The sequence below is a fragment of the Carica papaya genome, chromosome 8 (genome assembly GCF_054855325.1).
Source record: "Carica papaya isolate Zhongbai chromosome 8, ASM5485532v1, whole genome shotgun sequence".
NCBI classification, from domain to species: domain Eukaryota; kingdom Viridiplantae; phylum Streptophyta; class Magnoliopsida; order Brassicales; family Caricaceae; genus Carica; species Carica papaya.
Window position 1 is genome coordinate 17,494,143 of NC_142316.1, and position 16,197 is coordinate 17,510,339.

Genomic DNA, 16,197 nt, shown 5'->3' on the forward strand with positions numbered 1-16,197 from the left:
ACCATAATTAAAGTCGCGCGTAACGTCGAATGGCACATCTGAAAAAAAGAAAATGGGTGCACCAGGAGAACTTCCCAGGAGGTAACCCATCATTGTACTACTTTCGCCAAAGCACACTTAAATGCAGAGTTCTGATGGGATCCGGTGCATTTGTGCTGGTGTGACCGCACATGTTTAATTTCGTGCTGAAAATACATACACTCCTTCTTCCCTCCCCCCCTCCCATCATTTGTTTCCTTGTGCATTCACACTGCACCTCTCCTTCTCGTTCTAATTTCGATTAAAATGCCCCTGATTCTTGACTTACATTTGCGTATAAACCAGCGGACCATAGTTCCAGTCGCGCGTAACGTCGAACGACCCATCTGAAAAAAAATTGTTGCGATACGAGGACTTCCCAAGAGGTCACCCATCCGAGTACTACTCTCGCCCAAGCACACTTAACTGCAGAGTTCTGATGGGATCTAGTGCATTAGTGCTGGTATGACGCCACTTGTTTATTTTGCGCTTCAAATACATACACTTCTTCTCTTTTCTTCCTCCTCCCGTCATTTGTTTCCTTGTGCGTGCGCACTGCACCTCCCGTACTCGTTCTAATATTAAGTAAAATGCCACGGCGCCGTGACTCACATTTGCGAATAAACCTGCGGACCATAAATCAAGTGGCGCGTAAAGTCGAAAGAATCATCTGCAAAAAGATGGGTGCAACACGAGGACCTCCCAAGAAAATGGGTGAAATATAAGGACTTCGCAGGAGGTCACCCATCCGAGTACTTTTCTCGCCCAAGCACCCTTAACTGCGGAGTTCTGATAGAATCCGTTGCATTAGTGCTGGTATGATCCCTCATGTTTCATTATGTACTGCAAATACATACACTCTTTCTCCTCCCATCCTCCCTCCCGTCATTTGTTTCCTTTTGCGTGCAATCTGCATCTCTCTTTCTCGTTCTAATATCAAGTAATATGCCCCGGCACCGTGACTCACCTTTGCAAATGAACCTGCGGTTTATAATTCCATTCGCGCGTAACGTCGAACAACCCATCCGAAAAAAAAATAGGTGCAACACGAGGGCTTCCCAGGTGGACACCCATCCGAGTACTACTCTCGCCCAAGCACACTTAATTGCAGAGTTCTGATGGGATCCGGAGCTTTAGTGCTGGTATGACCGCACCTGTTTAATTTCGGGCTGCAAATACATACACTCCTTCTCATTTCTTCCCCCTCCCGTCATTTGTTTCCTTGTGCGTTCACACTTTACCTCTCATTCTCGTTCTAATTTCGATTAAAATGCTCCTGCTTCTCGACTCATATTTGCGTATAAACCAGCGGACCCTAGTTCCAGACGCGCGTAACGTTGAACGACCCGTCTGAAAAAAAATTGGTGCGACACGAGGACTTCCCAGGAGGTCAACCATCCGAGTACTAATCTCGCCAAGCACACTTAACTGCGGAGTTCTGATGGGATCCGGGGCTTTATTGCTGGTATGATCGCACCTGTTTCATTTCGTGCTGAAAATACATACACTCCTTCTCCTTCCCTCCCCCTCCCATAATTTGTTTCCTTGTGCGTCCACACTGCACCTCTCCTTCTCGTTCTAATATCGATTAAAATGCCCATTCTTTTTGACTCACATTTGCGTATAAACCAGCGGACCCTAGTTCAAGTCGCGCGTAACGTCGAACGACCCGTCTGAAAAAATATTGGTGCGACACGAGGACTTCCCAGGAGGTCACCCATCCGAGTACTACTCTCGCCCAAGCACACTTAACTGCGGAGTTCTGATGGGATCCGGTGCATTAGTGTTGATATGATCGCAACTGTTTAATTTCGCGCTGCAAATAGATACACTCCTTCTCTTTTCTTCCCCCTCCCGTCATTTGTTTCCTTGTGCGTGCGCACTGCACCTCCCGTACTCGTTCTAATATCAAGTAAAATGCCACGGCGCCGTGACTCACATTTGCGAATAAACCTGCAGACCATAAATCAAGTCGCGCGTAATGTCGAAAGAATCATCTGCAAAAAGATTGGTGCAACACGAGGACCTCCCAAGAAAATTGGTGAAATATAAGGACTTCGCAGGAGGTCACCCATCCGAGTACTTTTCTCGCCCAAGCACCCTTAACTGCGGAGTTCTGATAGAATCCGTTGCATTAGTGCTGGTATGATCCCTCATGTTTCATTCTGCACTGCAAATACACACACTCTTTCTCCTCCCATCCCCCCTCCCGTCGTTTGTTTCCTTGTGCGTGCACTCTACATCTCTTTTTCTCATTCTAATATCAAGTAATATGCCCCGGCACCGTGACTCATCTTTGCAAATGAACCAACGGTTTATAATTCCATTCGCGCGTAACGTCGAACAACCCATCCGAAAAAAAATAGGCGCAACACGAGGGCTTCCCAAGTCGTCACCCATCCGAGTACTACGCTCGCCCAAGCACAATTAATTGCGGAGTTCTGATGGGATCCGTAGCTTTAGTGCTGGTAAGATCGCACCTGTTTAATTTCGCGCTGCAAATACATACACTCCTTCTCCATTCTTCCCCCTCCCGTCATTTGTTTCCTTGTGCGTTCACACTTCACCTCTCATTCTCGTTCTAATATCGATTAAAATGCTCCTGCTTCTTGACTCACATTTGCGTATAAACCAGCGGATCCTAACTCCAGACGCACGTAACGTCGAACGACCCGTCTGAAAAAAAATTGGTGCGACACGAGGACTTCCCAGGAGGTCACCCATCCGAGTACTAATCTCACCCAAGCACACTTCACTGCGGACTTCTGATGGGATCCGGTGCATTAGTGCTGGTATGATCGCACCAGTTTAATTTTGTGCTGCAAATACATAAACTCATTCCCCTTTCTTCCCCCTCCCGTCATTAGTTTCCTTGTGCGTGCGCACTGCACCTCCCGTTCTCGTTCTAATATCAAGTAAAATGCTACAGCGCCGTGACTCACATTTGCGAATAAACCTGAGGACCATAATACAAGTCGCGCGTAACGTCGAAAGAATCATCTACAAAAAAATGGGTGCAACACGAGGACTTCACAAGAAAATAGGTGAAATATAAGGACTTCGCAGGAGGTAACCCATGCTAGTACTACTCTCGCCCAAGCACCCTTACTTACGGAGTTCTGATAGAATCCGTTGCATTAGTGCTGGTATGATCGCACCTGTTTCATTTCGTGCGGAAAATACATACACTCCTTCTCCTTTCTTCCCCCTCCCGTCATTTGTTTCCTTGTGCGTGCGCACTGCACCTCTCGTTCTCGTTCAAATATCTAGTAAAATGCCACGGCGCCGTGACTCACATTTGCGAATAAATCTGTGGACCATAATTAAAGTCGCGCGTAACGTCGAACGACACATCTGAAAAAAAAAAGAAAATGGGTGCAACACGAGAACTTCCCAGGAGGTAACCCATCATTGTACTACTTTCGCCAAAGCACACTTAACTGCGGAGTTCTGATGGGATCCGGTGCATTTGTTCTGGTGTGACCGCACCTGTTTAATTTCGTGCTGAAAATACATACACTCCTTCTTCCCTGTCCCCCTCCCATCATTTGTTTCCTTGTGCGTTCACACTGCACCTCTCCTTCTCGTTCTAATATCGATTAAAATACCCCTTATTCTTGACTCACATTTGCGTATAAACCAGCGGACCATAGTTCAAGTCGTGCGTAACGTCGAACGACCCGTCTGAAAAAAAATTTGTGCAACACAAGGACTTCCCAGGAGGTCACTCATCCGAGTACTACTCTCGCTCAAGCACACTTAACTGCGGAGTTCTGATGGGATCCAGTGCATTAGTGCTGGTTTGATCGCACCCATTTAATTTTGCGCTGCAAATACATAAACTCCTTCTCCTTTCTTCCCCCTCCCGTCATTTGTTTCCTTGTGCGTGCACACTGCACCTCCCGTGCTCGTTCTAATATCAAGTAAAATACTACGGTGTCGTGACTCACATTTGCGAATAGACCTGATGACCATAATTCAAGTCGCACGTAACGTCGAAAGAATCATCTGCAAAAAAATGGGTGCAACACGAGAACTTCACAAGAAAATGGGTGAAATATAAGGACTTCGCATGAGGTAACCCATGCTAGTACTACTCTCGCCCAAGTACCCTTACCTACGGAGTTCTAATAGAATCCGTTGCATTAGTGCTGGTATGATCGCACCTGTTTCATTTCGTGCTGAAAATACATACACTCCTTCTCCTTCCCTCCCCCTCCCATCAATTGTTTCCTTATGCGTTCGCACTGCACCTCTCCTTCTCGTTCTAATATCGATTAAAATGCCCCTGCTTCTTGACTCACATTTGCGTATAAACCAGTGGACCCCAGTTCCAGTCGCGCATAACGTCGAACGACCCGTCTGAAAAAAAATTGGTGCGACAAGAGGACTTCCCAAGAGGTCACCCATCCGAGTACTACTCTCGCCAAAGCACACTTAACTGCGGAGTTCTGATGGGATCCGGTGCATTAGTGTTGGTATGATCGCACCCGTTTAATTTCGCGCTGCAAATACATAAACTCCTTCTCCTTTCTTCCCCCTCCCGTCATTTGTTTCCTTGTGCGTGCGCACTGCACCTCTCGTTCTCGTTCAAATATCAGGTAAAATGCCACGGCGCCGTGACTCATATTTGCAAATAAATCTGCGGACCATAATTAAAGTCGCGCGTAACGTCGAACAGCACATCTGAAAAAAAGAAAATGGGTGCAACACAAGAACCTCCCAGGAGGTACCCCATCATTGTACTACTTTCGCCAAAGCACACTTAACTGCGGAGTTCTGATGGGATCCGGTGCATTTGTGCTGGTGTGACCGCACCTGTTTAATTTCGTGTTCAAAATACATACACTCCTTCTTCCCTCCCCCCTTCCATCATTTGTTTCCTTGTGCGTTCACACTGCACCTCTCCTTCTCGTTCTAAAATCGATTAAAATGCCCCTGATTCTTGACTCACATTTGCGTATAAACCAGCGGATCATAGTTCCAGTCGCGCGTAACGTCGAACGACCCATCTGAAAAAAAATTGTTGCGATACGAGGACTTACCAAGAGGTCACCCATCCGAGTACTACTCTCGCCCAAGCACACTTAACTGCGGAGTTCTGATGGGATCTGGTGCATTAGTGCTGGTATGATCGCACCCGTTTAATTTCGCGCTGCAAATACATAAACTCCTTCTCCTTTCTTCCCCCTCCCGTCTTTTGTTTCCTTGTGCGTACGCACAACACCTCTTGTTCTCGTTCAAATATCAAGTAAAATGCCACGGCGCCGTGACTTACATTTGCGAATAAATCTGCGGACACCATAATTAAAGTCGTGCGTAATGTCGAACGGAACATCTGAAAAAAATAAAATGGGTGCAACACGAGAACTTCCCAGGAAGTAGCCCATCATTGTACTACTTTCGCCAAAGCACACTTAACTGCGGAGTTCTGATGGGATCCAGTGCATTTGTGCTGGTGTGACCGCACCTGTTTAATTTCGTGCTGAAAATACATACACTCCTTCTTCCCTCCCCCCCTCCCATCATTTGTTTCCTTGTGCGTTCACACTGCACCTCTCCTTCTCGTTCTAATATCGATTAAAATGCCCCTGATTCTTGACTCACATTTGCGTATAAACCAGTGGACAATAGTTCCAATCGCGCGTAACGTCGAACGACCCATCTGAAAAAAAATTATTGCTATACGAGGACTTCTCAAGAGGTCACCCATCCGAGTACTACTCTCGCCCAAGCACACTTAACTGCAGAGTTCTGATGGGATCCAGTGCAGTAGTGCTTGTATGATGCCACTTGTTTAATTTTGCGCCAAATTCATACACTCATTCTCGTTTCTTCCTCGTCCCGTCATTTGTTTCCTTGTGCGTGCGCACTGCATCTCCCGTACTCGTTCTAATATCAAGTAAAATGCCACGGCGCCGTGACTCACATTTACGAATAAACCTACGGACCATAAATCAAGTCGAGCATAACGTCGAAAGAATCATCTGCAAAAAGACGGGTGCGACACGAGGACCTCCCAAGAAAATGGGTGCAACACGAGGACTTCCCAACTGGTCACCCATCCGAAGTACTACTCTCGCCCAAGCACCCTTAACTGTGGAGTTCTGATAGAATCCGTTGCATTAGTACTGGTATGATCCCTCATGTTTCATTCTACACAGCAAATACATACACTCTTTCTCCTTCCATCCCTCATCCCGTCATTTGTTTCCTTGTGCATGCAATCTTCATCTCTCTTTCTCGTTCTAATATAAAGTAATATGCCCCGGCACCGTGATTGACCTTTGCAAATGAACCAGCGGTTTATAATTCCATTCGCGCGTAACGTCGAACAACCCATCCGAAAAAAAATAGGTGCAACACGAGGGCTTCCGAAGTGGTCACCCATTCGAGTACTACCCTCGCCCAAGCACACTTAACTATGGGGTTCTGAAGGGATCCGGAGCTTTAGTGCTGGTATGATCGCACCTGTTTAATTTCGCGCTGCAAATACATACACTCCTTCTCCATTCTTCCCCCTCCCGTCATTTGTTTCCTTGTGAGTTCACACTTCACCTCTCATTCTCGTTCTAACATCGATTAAAATGCTCATGCTTCTTGACTCACATTTGCGTATAAACCAGCGGATCCTAGCTCCAGACGCACGTAACGTCGAACGACCCGTCTGAAAAAAAATTGGTGCGACACGAGGACTTCCCAGGAGGTCACCCATCCGAGTACTAATCTCACCCAAGCACACTTCACTGCGGACTTCTGATGGGATCCGGTGCATTAGTGCTGGTATGATCGCACCAGTTTAATTTTGCGCTGCAAATACATAAACTCATTCCCCTTTCTTCCCCCTCCCGTCATTAGTTTCCTTGTGCGTGCGCACTGCACCTCCCGTTCTCGTTCTAATATCAAGTAAAATGCTACAGCGCCGTGACTCACATTTGCGAATAAACCTGAGGACCATAATACAAGTCGCGCGTAACGTCGAAAGAATCATCTGCAAAAAAATGGGTGCAACACGACGACTTCAAAAGAAAATAGGTCAAATATAAGGACTTCGCAGGAAGTAACCCATGCTAGTACTACTCTCGCCTAAGCACCCTTACCTATGGATTTCTGATAGAATCCGTTGCATTAGTGCTGGTATGATCGCACCTGTTTCATTTCGCGCTGCAAATACATACATTCCTTCTCCTTTCTTCCCCCTCCCGTCATTTGTTTCCTTGTGCGTGCGCATTGCACCTCTCGTTCTCGTTCAAATATCAAGTAAAATACCACGGCGCCGTGACTCACATTTGCGAATAAATCTGCGGACCATAATTAAAGTCGCGCGTAACGTCGAACGGCACATCTGAAAAAAAGAAAATGGGTGCAACACGAGAACTTCCCAGGAGGTAACCCATCATTATACTACTTTCGCCAAAGCACACTTCACTGCAGAGTTCTGATGGGATTCGGTGCATTTGTGCTGGTGTGACCGCACCTGTTTAATTTCGTTCTGAAAATACATACACTCCTTCTTCCCTCCCCCCCTTCCATCATTTGTTTCCTTGTGCGTTCACACTGCACCTCTCCTTCTCGTTCTAATATCGATAAAAATGCCCCTGATTTTTGACTCACATTTGCGTATAAACCAGCGGACCATAGTTCCAGTCGCGCGTAACGTCGAATGACCCATCTGAAAAAACATTGTTGCGATACGAGGACTTCCTAAGTGGTCTCCCATCCGAGTACTACTCTCGCCCAAGCACACTTAACTGCAGAGTTCTGATGGGATCCAGTGCATTAGTGCTGGTATGATGCCACTTGTTTAATTTTGCGCTTCAAATACATACACTCCTTCTCTTTTCTTCCTCCACCCGTCATTTGTTTCCTTGTGCATGCGCACTGCACATCCCGTACTCGTTATAATATCAAGTAAAATGCCACGGCGCCGTGACTCAAATTTGCGAATAAACCTGCGGATCATAAATTAAGTCACGCATAACGTCGAAAGAATCATCTGCAAAAAGATGCGTGCAACACGAGGACCTCCCAAGAAAATGGGTGAAACATAAGGACTTCGCAGGAGGTCACCCATCCGAGTACTTTTCTCGCCCAAGCACCCTTAACTGCGGAGTTCTGATAGAATCCGTTGCATTAGTGCTGGTATGATCCCTCATGTTTCACTCTGCACTGCAAATACATACACTCTTTCTCCTTCCATCCCCCCTCCCGTCATTTGTTTCCTTGTGCGTGCACTCTGCATCTCTCTTTCTCGTTCTAATATAAAGTAATATGCCCCGGCACCGTGACTCACCTTTGCAAATGAACCGGCGGATTATAATTCCAGTCGCGCGTAACGTCGAACAACCCATCCGAAAAAAAATAGGTGCAACACGAGGGCTTCCCAGGTGGTCACCCATCCGAGTACTACCCTCGCCCAAGGACACTTAACTGCGGAGTTCTGACGGGATACGAAGCTTTAATGCTGGTATAATCGCACCTGTTTAATTTCGCGCTGCAAATACATACACTCCTTCTCCTTTCTTCCCCCTCCCGTCATTTTTTTCCTTGTGCGTTCACACTTCACCTTTGATTCTCGTTCTAATATCGATTAAAATGCCCCTGCTTCTTGACTCACATTTGCGTATAAACCAGCGGACCCTACTTCCAGACGCGAGTAACGTCGAACGACCCGTCTGAAAAAAAATTGGTGCGACACGAGGACTTCCTAAAAGGTCACCCATCCGAGTACTAATCTCGCCCAAGCACACTTAACTGCGGAGTTCTGATGGGATCCGGTGCATTAGTGCTGTTATGATCGCACCTGTTTAATTTCGCGCTGCAAATACCTAAACTCATTCTACTTTTTTCCCCCTCCCGCCATTTGTTTCCTTATGCGTGCGCACTGCACCTCCCGTGCTCGTTCTAATATCAAGCAAAATGCTACGGTGCCGTGACTCACATTTGCGAATAAACCTGAGGACCATAATTCAAGTCGCGCGTATCGTCGAAAGAATCATCTGCAAAAAAATGGGTGCAACACGAGGACTTCCTAAGAAAATTGGTGAAATATAAGGACTTCGCTGGAGGTCACCCATCCTAGTGCTACTCTCGCCCAAGCACCCTTTAACTTGCGGAGTTCTGATAGAATCCGTTGCATTGGTGCTGGTATGATTGCTCATGTTTCATTCTGCGCTGCAAATACATACACTTTTTCTCCCTCCATCACCCCTCTCGTCATTTGTTTCCTTGTGCGTGCACTCTGCATCTCTCCTTCTCGTTCTAATATCGATTAAAATGCCCCTGCTTCTTGACTCACATTTGCATATAAACCAGTGGACCCTAGTTCCAGTCGCGCGTAACGTCGAACGACCCGTCTGAAAAAAAAAATTAGTGCGACACGAGGACTTCCAAGGAGGTCACCCATCCGAGTACCACTCTCGCCCAAGCACACTTATCTGCTGAGTTCTGATGGGATCCGGTGCATTAGTGATGGTATGATCGTAACAGTTTAATTTCGCGCTGCAAATACATAAACTACTTCTCCTTTCTTCCCCCTCCCGTCATTTGTTTCCTTGTGCGTGCGCACTGCACCTCTCGTTCTCGTTCAAATATCAAGTAAAATGCCACGGCGCCGTGACTCACATTTGCGAATAAACCTACGGATCATAATTAAAGTCGCGCGTAACGTCGAACGGCACATCTGAAAAAAAAAAATGGGTGCAACACGAGAACTTCCCAGGAGGTAACCCATCATTGTACTACTTTCGCCAAAGCACACTTAACTTCGGAGTTCTGATGGGATCTGGTGCATTTGTGCTGGTGTGACCGCACCTGTTTAATTTCGTGCTGAAAATACATACACTCCTTCTTCCCTCCCCCCCTCCCATCATTTGTTTCCTTGTGCGTTCACACTGCACCTCTCCTTCTCGTTCTAATATCGATAAAAATGCCCCTGATTCTTGACTCACATTTGCGTATAAACCAGCGGACAATAGTTCCAGTCGCGCGTAACGTCGAACGACCCATCTGAAAAAAAATTGTTGCGATACGAGGACTTCTCAAGAGGTCACCCATCCGAGTACTACTCTCGCCCAAGCACACTTAATTGCAGAGTTCTGATGGGATCCAGTGCATTAGTGCTGGTATGATGCCACTTGTTTAATTTTGCGCTTCAAATACATACACTCCTTCTCTTTTCTTCCTCCTCCCGTCATTTGTTTCCTTGTGCGTGCGCACTGCACCTCCCGTACTCGTTATAATATCAAGTAAAATTCCACGGCGCCGTGACTCAAATTTGCGAATAAACCTGCGGACCATAAATCAAGTCGCGCGTAACGTCGAAAGAATCATCTGCAAAAAGATGGGTGCAACACGAGGACCTCCAAGAAAATGGGTGAAATATAAGGACTTCGCAGGAGGTCACCCATCCGAGTACTTTTCTCGCCCAAGCACCCTTAACTGCGGAGTTCTGATAGAATCCGTTGCATTAGTGCTGGTATGATCCCTCATGTTTCATTCTGCACTGCAAATACATACACTCTTCCTCCTTCCATCCCCCCTCCCGTCATTTGTTTCCTTGTGCGTGCACTCTGCATCTCTTTTTCTCGTTCTAATATCAAGTAATATGCCCCGGCACCGTGACTCACCTTTGCAAATGTACCAGCGGATTATAATTCCATTCGCGCGTAACGTCGAACAACCCATCCGAAAAAAAATAGGTGCAACACGAGGGCTTCCCAGGTGGTCACCCATCCGAGTACTACCCTCACCCAAGCACAATTAACTGCGGAGTTCTGATGGGATCCGGGGCTTTAGTGCTGGTATGATCGCACCTGTTTAATTTCGCGCTGCAAATACATACACTCCTTCTCCTTTCTTCCCCCTCCCATCATTTGTTTCCTTGTGCGTTCACACTTCACCTCTCATTCTCGTTCTAATATCGATTAAAATGCCCCTGCTTCTTGACTCACATTTGCGTATAAACCAGCGGACCCTAGTTTCAGACGCGCGTAACGTCGAACGACCCGTCTGAAAAAAAATTGGTGCGACACGAGGACTTCCTAGGAGGTCACCCATCCGAGTACTAATCTCGCCAAAGCACACTTAACTGCGGAGTTCTGATGGGATCTCGTGCACTAGTGCTGTTATGACCGCACCTGTTTAATTTCGCGCTGCAAATACATAAACTTATTCTCCTTTCTTCCCCCTCCCGCCATTTGTTTCCTTGTGCGTGCGCACTGCACCTCCCGTGCTCGTTCTAATATCAAGTAAAATGCTACAGTGCCGTGACTCACATTTGCGAATAAACCTGAGGACCATAATTCAAGTCGCGCGTATCGTCGAAAGAATCATCTGTAAAAAAATGGGTGCAACACGAGGACTTCCTAAGAAAATGGGTGAAATATAAGGACTTCGCAGTAGGTCACCCATCCTAGTGCTACTCTCGCCCAAGCACCCCTAACTTGCGGAGTTCTGATAGAATCTGTTGCATTGGTGCTGGTATGATTGCTCATGTTTTATTCTGCGCTGCAAATACATACACTTTTTCTCCCTCCATCACCCCTCCCGTCATTTGTTTCCTTGTGCGTGCACTCTGCATCTCTCCTTCTCGTTCTAATATCGATTAAAATGCCCCTGCTTCTTGACTCACATTTGCGTATAAACCAGTGGACCCTAGTTCCAGTCGCGCGTAACGTCGAACGACCCGTCTGAAAAAAAAAATTAGTGCGACACGAGGACTTCCCAGGAGGTCACCCATCCGAGTACTACTCTCGCCCAAGCACCCTTAACTGCGGAGTTCTGATGGGATCCGGTGCATTAGTGCTGGTATGATCGCACCAGTTTAATTTTGCGCTGCAAATACATAAACTCCTTCTCCTTTCTTCCCCCTCCCGTCTTTTGTTTCCTTGTGCGTGCGCACTGCACCTCTCGTTCTCGTTCAAATATCAAGTAAAATGCCACGGCGCTGTGAGTCACATTTGCGAATAAATCTGTAGACCATAATTAAAGTCGCGCGTAACGTCGAACGGCACATCTGAAAAAAAAAAATGGGTGCAGCACGAGAACTTCCCAGGAGGTAACCCATCATTGTACTACTTTCGCCAAAGCACACTTAACTTCGGAGTTCTGAAGGGATCTGGTGCATTTGTGTTGGTGTGACCGCACCTGTTTAATTTCGTGCTGAAAATACATACACTCCTTCTTCCCTCCCCCCCTCCCATCATTTGTTTCCTTGTGAGTTCACACTACACCTCTCCTTCTCGTTCTAATATCGATAAAAATGCCCCTGATTTTTTACTCACATTTGCGTATAAACCAGCGGACCATAGCTCCAGTCGCGCGTAACGTCGAACGACCCATCTGAAAAAAAATTGTTGCGATACGAGGACTTCCCAAGAGGTCACCCATCCGAGTACTACTCTCGCCCAAGCACACTTAACTGCAGAGTTCTGATGGGATCCAGTGCATTAGTGCTGGTATGATGCCACTTAACTACCCTCGTGTTGCACCTCCCGTGCTCGTTATAATATCAAGTAAAATGCCACGGCGCCGTGACTCAAATTTGCGTATAAACCTGCGGACAATAAATCAAGTCGCGCGTAACGTCGAAAGAGTCATCTGCAAAATGATGGGTGCAAAACGAGGACCTCCCAAGAAAATGGGTGAAATATAAGGACTTCGCAGGAGGTCACCCATCCGAGTACTTTTCTCTCCCAAACACCCTTAACTGCGGAGTTCTGATAGAATCCGTTGCATTAGTGCTGGTATGATCCCTCATGTTTCATTCTGCACTGCAAATACATACACTCTTTCTCCTTCCATCCCCCCTCCCGTGATTTGTTTCCTTGTGCTTGCACTCTGCATATCTCTTTCTCGTTCTAATATCAAGTAATATGCCTCGGCACCGTGACTCACCTTTGCAAATGAACCAGCAGATTATAATTCCATTCGCGCGTAACGTCGAAAAACCCATCCGAAAAAAAATAAGTGCAACACGAGGGCTTCCCAGGTGGTCACCCATCCGAGTACCACCCTTGCCCAAGCACACTTAACTGCGGAGTTCTGATGAGATCCGGAGCTTTAGTGCTAGTATGATCGCACCTCTTTAATTTCGCGCTGCAAATACATACACTCCTTCTCCTTTCTTCCCCCTCCCGTCATTTGTTTCTTTGTGCGTTCACACTTCACCTCTCATTCTCGTTCTAATATCGATTAAAATGCCCCTGCTTCTTGACTCACATTTGCGTATAAACCAGCGGACCCTAGTTCCAGAAGCGCGTAACGTCGAACGACCCGTCTGAAAAAAAATTTGTGCGACACGAGAACTTCCAAGGAGGTCACCCATCCGAGTACTAATCTCGCCCAAGCACACTTAACTGCGGAGTTCTGATGGGATCCGGTGCATTAGTGCTGTTATGATCGCGCCTGTTTAATTTTGCGCTGCAAATACATATACTCATTCTCCTTTCTTCCCCCTCCCGCCATTTGTTTCCTTGTGCGTGCGCACTGCACCTCCCGTTCTCGTTCTAATATCAAGTAAAATGCCACGGCGCCATGACTCACATTTGCCAATAAACCTGAGGACCATAATTCAAGTCGCGCGTAACGTCGAAAGAATCATCTGCAAAAAAATGGGTGCAACACGAGGACTTCACAAGAAAATGGGTGAAATATAAGGACTTCGCAGGAGGTAACCCATGCTAGTACTACTCTCGCCCAAGCACCCTTACCTACGGAGTTCTGATAGAATCCGTTGCATTAGTGCTGGTATGATCGCACCTGTTTCATTTCGTTCTGAAAATACATACACTCCTTCTCCTTTCCTCCCCCTTCCATCAATTGTTTCCTTGTGCGTTCACACTGCACCTCTCATTCTCGTTCTAATATCGATTAAAATGCCCCTGCTTCTTGACTCACATTTGTGTATAAACCAGCGGACACTAGTTCCAGTCGCGCGTAGCGTCGAATGACCCGTCTGAAAAAAAATTGGTGCGATACGAGGACTTCCCAGGAGGTCACCCATCCGAGTACTACTCTCGCACAAGCACACTTGACTGCGGAGTTCTGATGGGATCCGGTGCATTAGTGCTGGTATGATCGCACCTATTTAATTTTGCGCTGCAAATACATAAACTCCTTCTCCTTTCTTCCCCCTCCCGTCATTTGTTTCCTTGTGCGTGCGCACTGCACCTACCGTGCTCGTTCTAATATCAAGTAAATTGCTACGGTGCCGTGTCTCACATTTGCGAATAAACCTGAGGACCATAATTCAAGTCGTGCGTATCGTCGAAAGAATCATCTGCAAAAAAATGGGTGCAACACGAGGACTTCCTAAGAAAATGGGTGAAATATAAGGACTTCGCAGGAGGTCACCCATCCTAGTGCTACTCTCGCCCAAGCACCCTTTAACTTGCAGAGTTCTGATTGAATCCGTTGCATTGGTGCTGGGATGATTGCTCATGTTTCATTCTGCGCTGCAAATACATACACTTTTTCTCCCTCCATCCCCCCTCCCGTCATTTGTTTCCTTGTGCGTGCACTCTGTATCTCTCCTTCTCGTTCTAATATCGATTAAAATGCCTCTGCTTCTTGACTCACATTTGCATATAAACCAGTGGACTCTAGTTCCAGTCGCGCGTAACGTCGAACGACCCGTCTGAAAAAAAAAATTAGTGCAACACAAGGAATTCCCAGGAGGTCACCCATCCAAGTACTACTCTCGCCCAAGCACACTTAAGTGCGGAGTTCTGATGGGATCCGGTGCATTAGTGCTCGTATGATAACACCTGTTTAATTTTGCGCTCCAAATACATAAACTCCTTCTCCTTTTTTCCCCCTCCCGTCATTTGTTTCCTTGAGCGTTCACACTTCACCTCTCATTCTCGTTCTAATATCGATTAAAATGCCCCTGTTTCTTGACTCATATTTGCGTATAAACCAGCGGACCCTAGTTCCAGACGCGCGTAACGTCGAACGACCCGTCTGAAAAAAAATTGGTGCGACACGAGGACTTCCCAGGAGGTCACCCATCCGAGTGCTAATCTCGCCCAAGCACACTTCACTGCGGAGTTCTGATCGGATCCGGTGCATTAGTGCTGGTATGATCGCAACTGTTTAATTTTGCGCTACAAATACATAAACTCATTCCCCTTTCTTCCCCCTCCCGTCATTTGTTTTTTTGTGCGTGCGCACTGCACCTCTCGTTCTCGTTCAAATATCAAGTAAAATGCCACAGCGCCGTGACTCACATTTGCGAATAAATCTGCGAACCATAATTAAAGTTGCGCGTAACGTCGAACGACACATCTGTTTAATTTTGCACTGCAAATACATAAACTCATTCCCCTTTCTTCCCCCTCCCATCATTTGTTTCCTTGTGCGTGCGCACTGTACCTCCCGTTCTCGTTCTAATATCAAGTAAAATGCTACAGCGCCGTGAATCACATTTGCGAATAAACCTGAGGACCATAATTCAAGTCGCGCGTAATGTCGAAAGAATAATCTGCAAAAAAGTGGGTGCAACACGAGGACTTCACAAGAAAATGGGTGAAATATAAGGACTTCGCAGGAGGTAACCCATGCTAGTAGTACTCTCGCCCAAGCACCCTTACTTTCGGAGTTCTGATAGAATCCGTTGAATTAGTGCTAGTATGATCGCACCTGTTTCATTTCGTGCTGAAAATACAGACACTCCTTCTCCTTCTCTCCCCCTCCCATAAATTGTTTCCTTGTGCGTTCACACTGCACCTCTCCTTCTCGTTCTAATATCGATTAAAATGCCCCTGCTTCTTGACTCACATTTGCGTATAAACCAGCGGACCCTAGTTCCAGTCGCGCGTAACGTCGAACGACCCGTCTGAAAAAAAATTGGTGCGACACGAGGACTTCCCAGGAGGTCACCCATCTGAGTACTACTCTCGCCCAAGCACACTTAACTGCGGAGGTGCGATCATACCAGTACTAATGCACCGGATCCCATCAGAACTCCGCAGTGAATTATGCTTAGGCGAGATTAGTACTTGGATGGGTGACCTCCTGGGAAGTCCTCGTGTCGCACTAATTTTTTTTCAGACGGGTCGTTCGACGGTACGCGTGTCTGGAACTAGGGTCCGCTGGTTTATAAGCAAATGTGAGTCAAGAAGTAGGGGCATTTTAATCGATATTATAACGAGAATGAGAGGTGAAGTGTGAACGCAC

At 46.7% G+C, this 16,197-nt stretch overlaps 3 non-coding genes and 31 pseudogenes across 3 annotated transcripts; 1 reads left to right on the top strand and 33 right to left on the bottom strand.

The window, feature by feature from the left end:
* Window positions 1–376: 376 nt before the first annotated feature.
* LOC148245688 (5S ribosomal RNA) lies at window positions 377–494 on the bottom strand (annotated as a pseudogene).
* Window positions 495–1,055: 561 nt separating this feature from the next.
* On the bottom strand, window positions 1,056–1,174 carry LOC148245689 (5S ribosomal RNA; annotated as a pseudogene).
* Window positions 1,175–1,379: 205 nt separating this feature from the next.
* Window positions 1,380–1,497, bottom strand: LOC148245690 (5S ribosomal RNA; annotated as a pseudogene).
* A 205-nt stretch (window positions 1,498–1,702) lies between these two features.
* Window positions 1,703–1,821, bottom strand: LOC148245691 (5S ribosomal RNA; annotated as a pseudogene).
* A 560-nt stretch (window positions 1,822–2,381) lies between these two features.
* Window positions 2,382–2,500, bottom strand: LOC148245692 (5S ribosomal RNA; annotated as a pseudogene).
* A 205-nt stretch (window positions 2,501–2,705) lies between these two features.
* Window positions 2,706–2,824, bottom strand: LOC148245693 (5S ribosomal RNA; annotated as a pseudogene).
* A 566-nt stretch (window positions 2,825–3,390) lies between these two features.
* Window positions 3,391–3,509, bottom strand: LOC148245694 (5S ribosomal RNA; annotated as a pseudogene).
* A 204-nt stretch (window positions 3,510–3,713) lies between these two features.
* Window positions 3,714–3,832, bottom strand: LOC148245695 (5S ribosomal RNA; annotated as a pseudogene).
* A 559-nt stretch (window positions 3,833–4,391) lies between these two features.
* Window positions 4,392–4,510, bottom strand: LOC148245696 (5S ribosomal RNA; annotated as a pseudogene).
* A 209-nt stretch (window positions 4,511–4,719) lies between these two features.
* LOC148245697 (5S ribosomal RNA) lies at window positions 4,720–4,838 on the bottom strand (annotated as a pseudogene).
* Window positions 4,839–5,041: 203 nt separating this feature from the next.
* Window positions 5,042–5,160, bottom strand: LOC148245698 (5S ribosomal RNA; annotated as a pseudogene).
* A 211-nt stretch (window positions 5,161–5,371) lies between these two features.
* On the bottom strand, window positions 5,372–5,490 carry LOC148245699 (5S ribosomal RNA; annotated as a pseudogene).
* Window positions 5,491–5,694: 204 nt separating this feature from the next.
* LOC148245700 (5S ribosomal RNA) lies at window positions 5,695–5,812 on the bottom strand (annotated as a pseudogene).
* A 560-nt stretch (window positions 5,813–6,372) lies between these two features.
* Window positions 6,373–6,491, bottom strand: LOC148245701 (5S ribosomal RNA; annotated as a pseudogene).
* Window positions 6,492–6,696: 205 nt separating this feature from the next.
* On the bottom strand, window positions 6,697–6,815 carry LOC148245702 (5S ribosomal RNA; annotated as a pseudogene).
* A 563-nt stretch (window positions 6,816–7,378) lies between these two features.
* Window positions 7,379–7,497, bottom strand: LOC148245703 (5S ribosomal RNA; annotated as a pseudogene).
* Window positions 7,498–7,701: 204 nt separating this feature from the next.
* Window positions 7,702–7,819, bottom strand: LOC148245704 (5S ribosomal RNA; annotated as a pseudogene).
* A 234-nt stretch (window positions 7,820–8,053) lies between these two features.
* On the bottom strand, window positions 8,054–8,174 carry LOC148245705 (5S ribosomal RNA; annotated as a pseudogene).
* A 206-nt stretch (window positions 8,175–8,380) lies between these two features.
* Window positions 8,381–8,499, bottom strand: LOC148245706 (5S ribosomal RNA; annotated as a pseudogene).
* Window positions 8,500–8,704: 205 nt separating this feature from the next.
* Window positions 8,705–8,823, bottom strand: LOC148245707 (5S ribosomal RNA; annotated as a pseudogene).
* Window positions 8,824–9,387: 564 nt separating this feature from the next.
* On the bottom strand, window positions 9,388–9,506 carry LOC148245708 (5S ribosomal RNA; annotated as a pseudogene).
* A 208-nt stretch (window positions 9,507–9,714) lies between these two features.
* On the bottom strand, window positions 9,715–9,833 carry LOC148245709 (5S ribosomal RNA; annotated as a pseudogene).
* Window positions 9,834–10,037: 204 nt separating this feature from the next.
* On the bottom strand, window positions 10,038–10,155 carry LOC148245710 (5S ribosomal RNA; annotated as a pseudogene).
* A 560-nt stretch (window positions 10,156–10,715) lies between these two features.
* Window positions 10,716–10,834, bottom strand: LOC148245711 (5S ribosomal RNA). Its single transcript, XR_015814613.1, has one exon. It is a non-coding gene; the product is annotated as a 5S ribosomal RNA (ribosomal RNA).
* A 205-nt stretch (window positions 10,835–11,039) lies between these two features.
* LOC148245712 (5S ribosomal RNA) lies at window positions 11,040–11,158 on the bottom strand (annotated as a pseudogene).
* Window positions 11,159–11,721: 563 nt separating this feature from the next.
* Window positions 11,722–11,840, bottom strand: LOC148245713 (5S ribosomal RNA). The gene has a single exon (XR_015814563.1). It is a non-coding gene; the product is annotated as a 5S ribosomal RNA (ribosomal RNA).
* A 208-nt stretch (window positions 11,841–12,048) lies between these two features.
* Window positions 12,049–12,167, bottom strand: LOC148245714 (5S ribosomal RNA; annotated as a pseudogene).
* A 204-nt stretch (window positions 12,168–12,371) lies between these two features.
* LOC148245715 (5S ribosomal RNA) lies at window positions 12,372–12,489 on the bottom strand (annotated as a pseudogene).
* A 495-nt stretch (window positions 12,490–12,984) lies between these two features.
* On the bottom strand, window positions 12,985–13,103 carry LOC148245716 (5S ribosomal RNA; annotated as a pseudogene).
* Window positions 13,104–13,308: 205 nt separating this feature from the next.
* On the bottom strand, window positions 13,309–13,427 carry LOC148245717 (5S ribosomal RNA; annotated as a pseudogene).
* A 559-nt stretch (window positions 13,428–13,986) lies between these two features.
* On the bottom strand, window positions 13,987–14,105 carry LOC148245718 (5S ribosomal RNA). Its single transcript, XR_015815449.1, has one exon. It is a non-coding gene; the product is annotated as a 5S ribosomal RNA (ribosomal RNA).
* A 564-nt stretch (window positions 14,106–14,669) lies between these two features.
* On the bottom strand, window positions 14,670–14,788 carry LOC148245719 (5S ribosomal RNA; annotated as a pseudogene).
* A 205-nt stretch (window positions 14,789–14,993) lies between these two features.
* Window positions 14,994–15,112, bottom strand: LOC148245720 (5S ribosomal RNA; annotated as a pseudogene).
* An 829-nt stretch (window positions 15,113–15,941) lies between these two features.
* Window positions 15,942–16,060, top strand: LOC148245721 (5S ribosomal RNA; annotated as a pseudogene).
* Window positions 16,061–16,197: the final 137 nt, after the last annotated feature.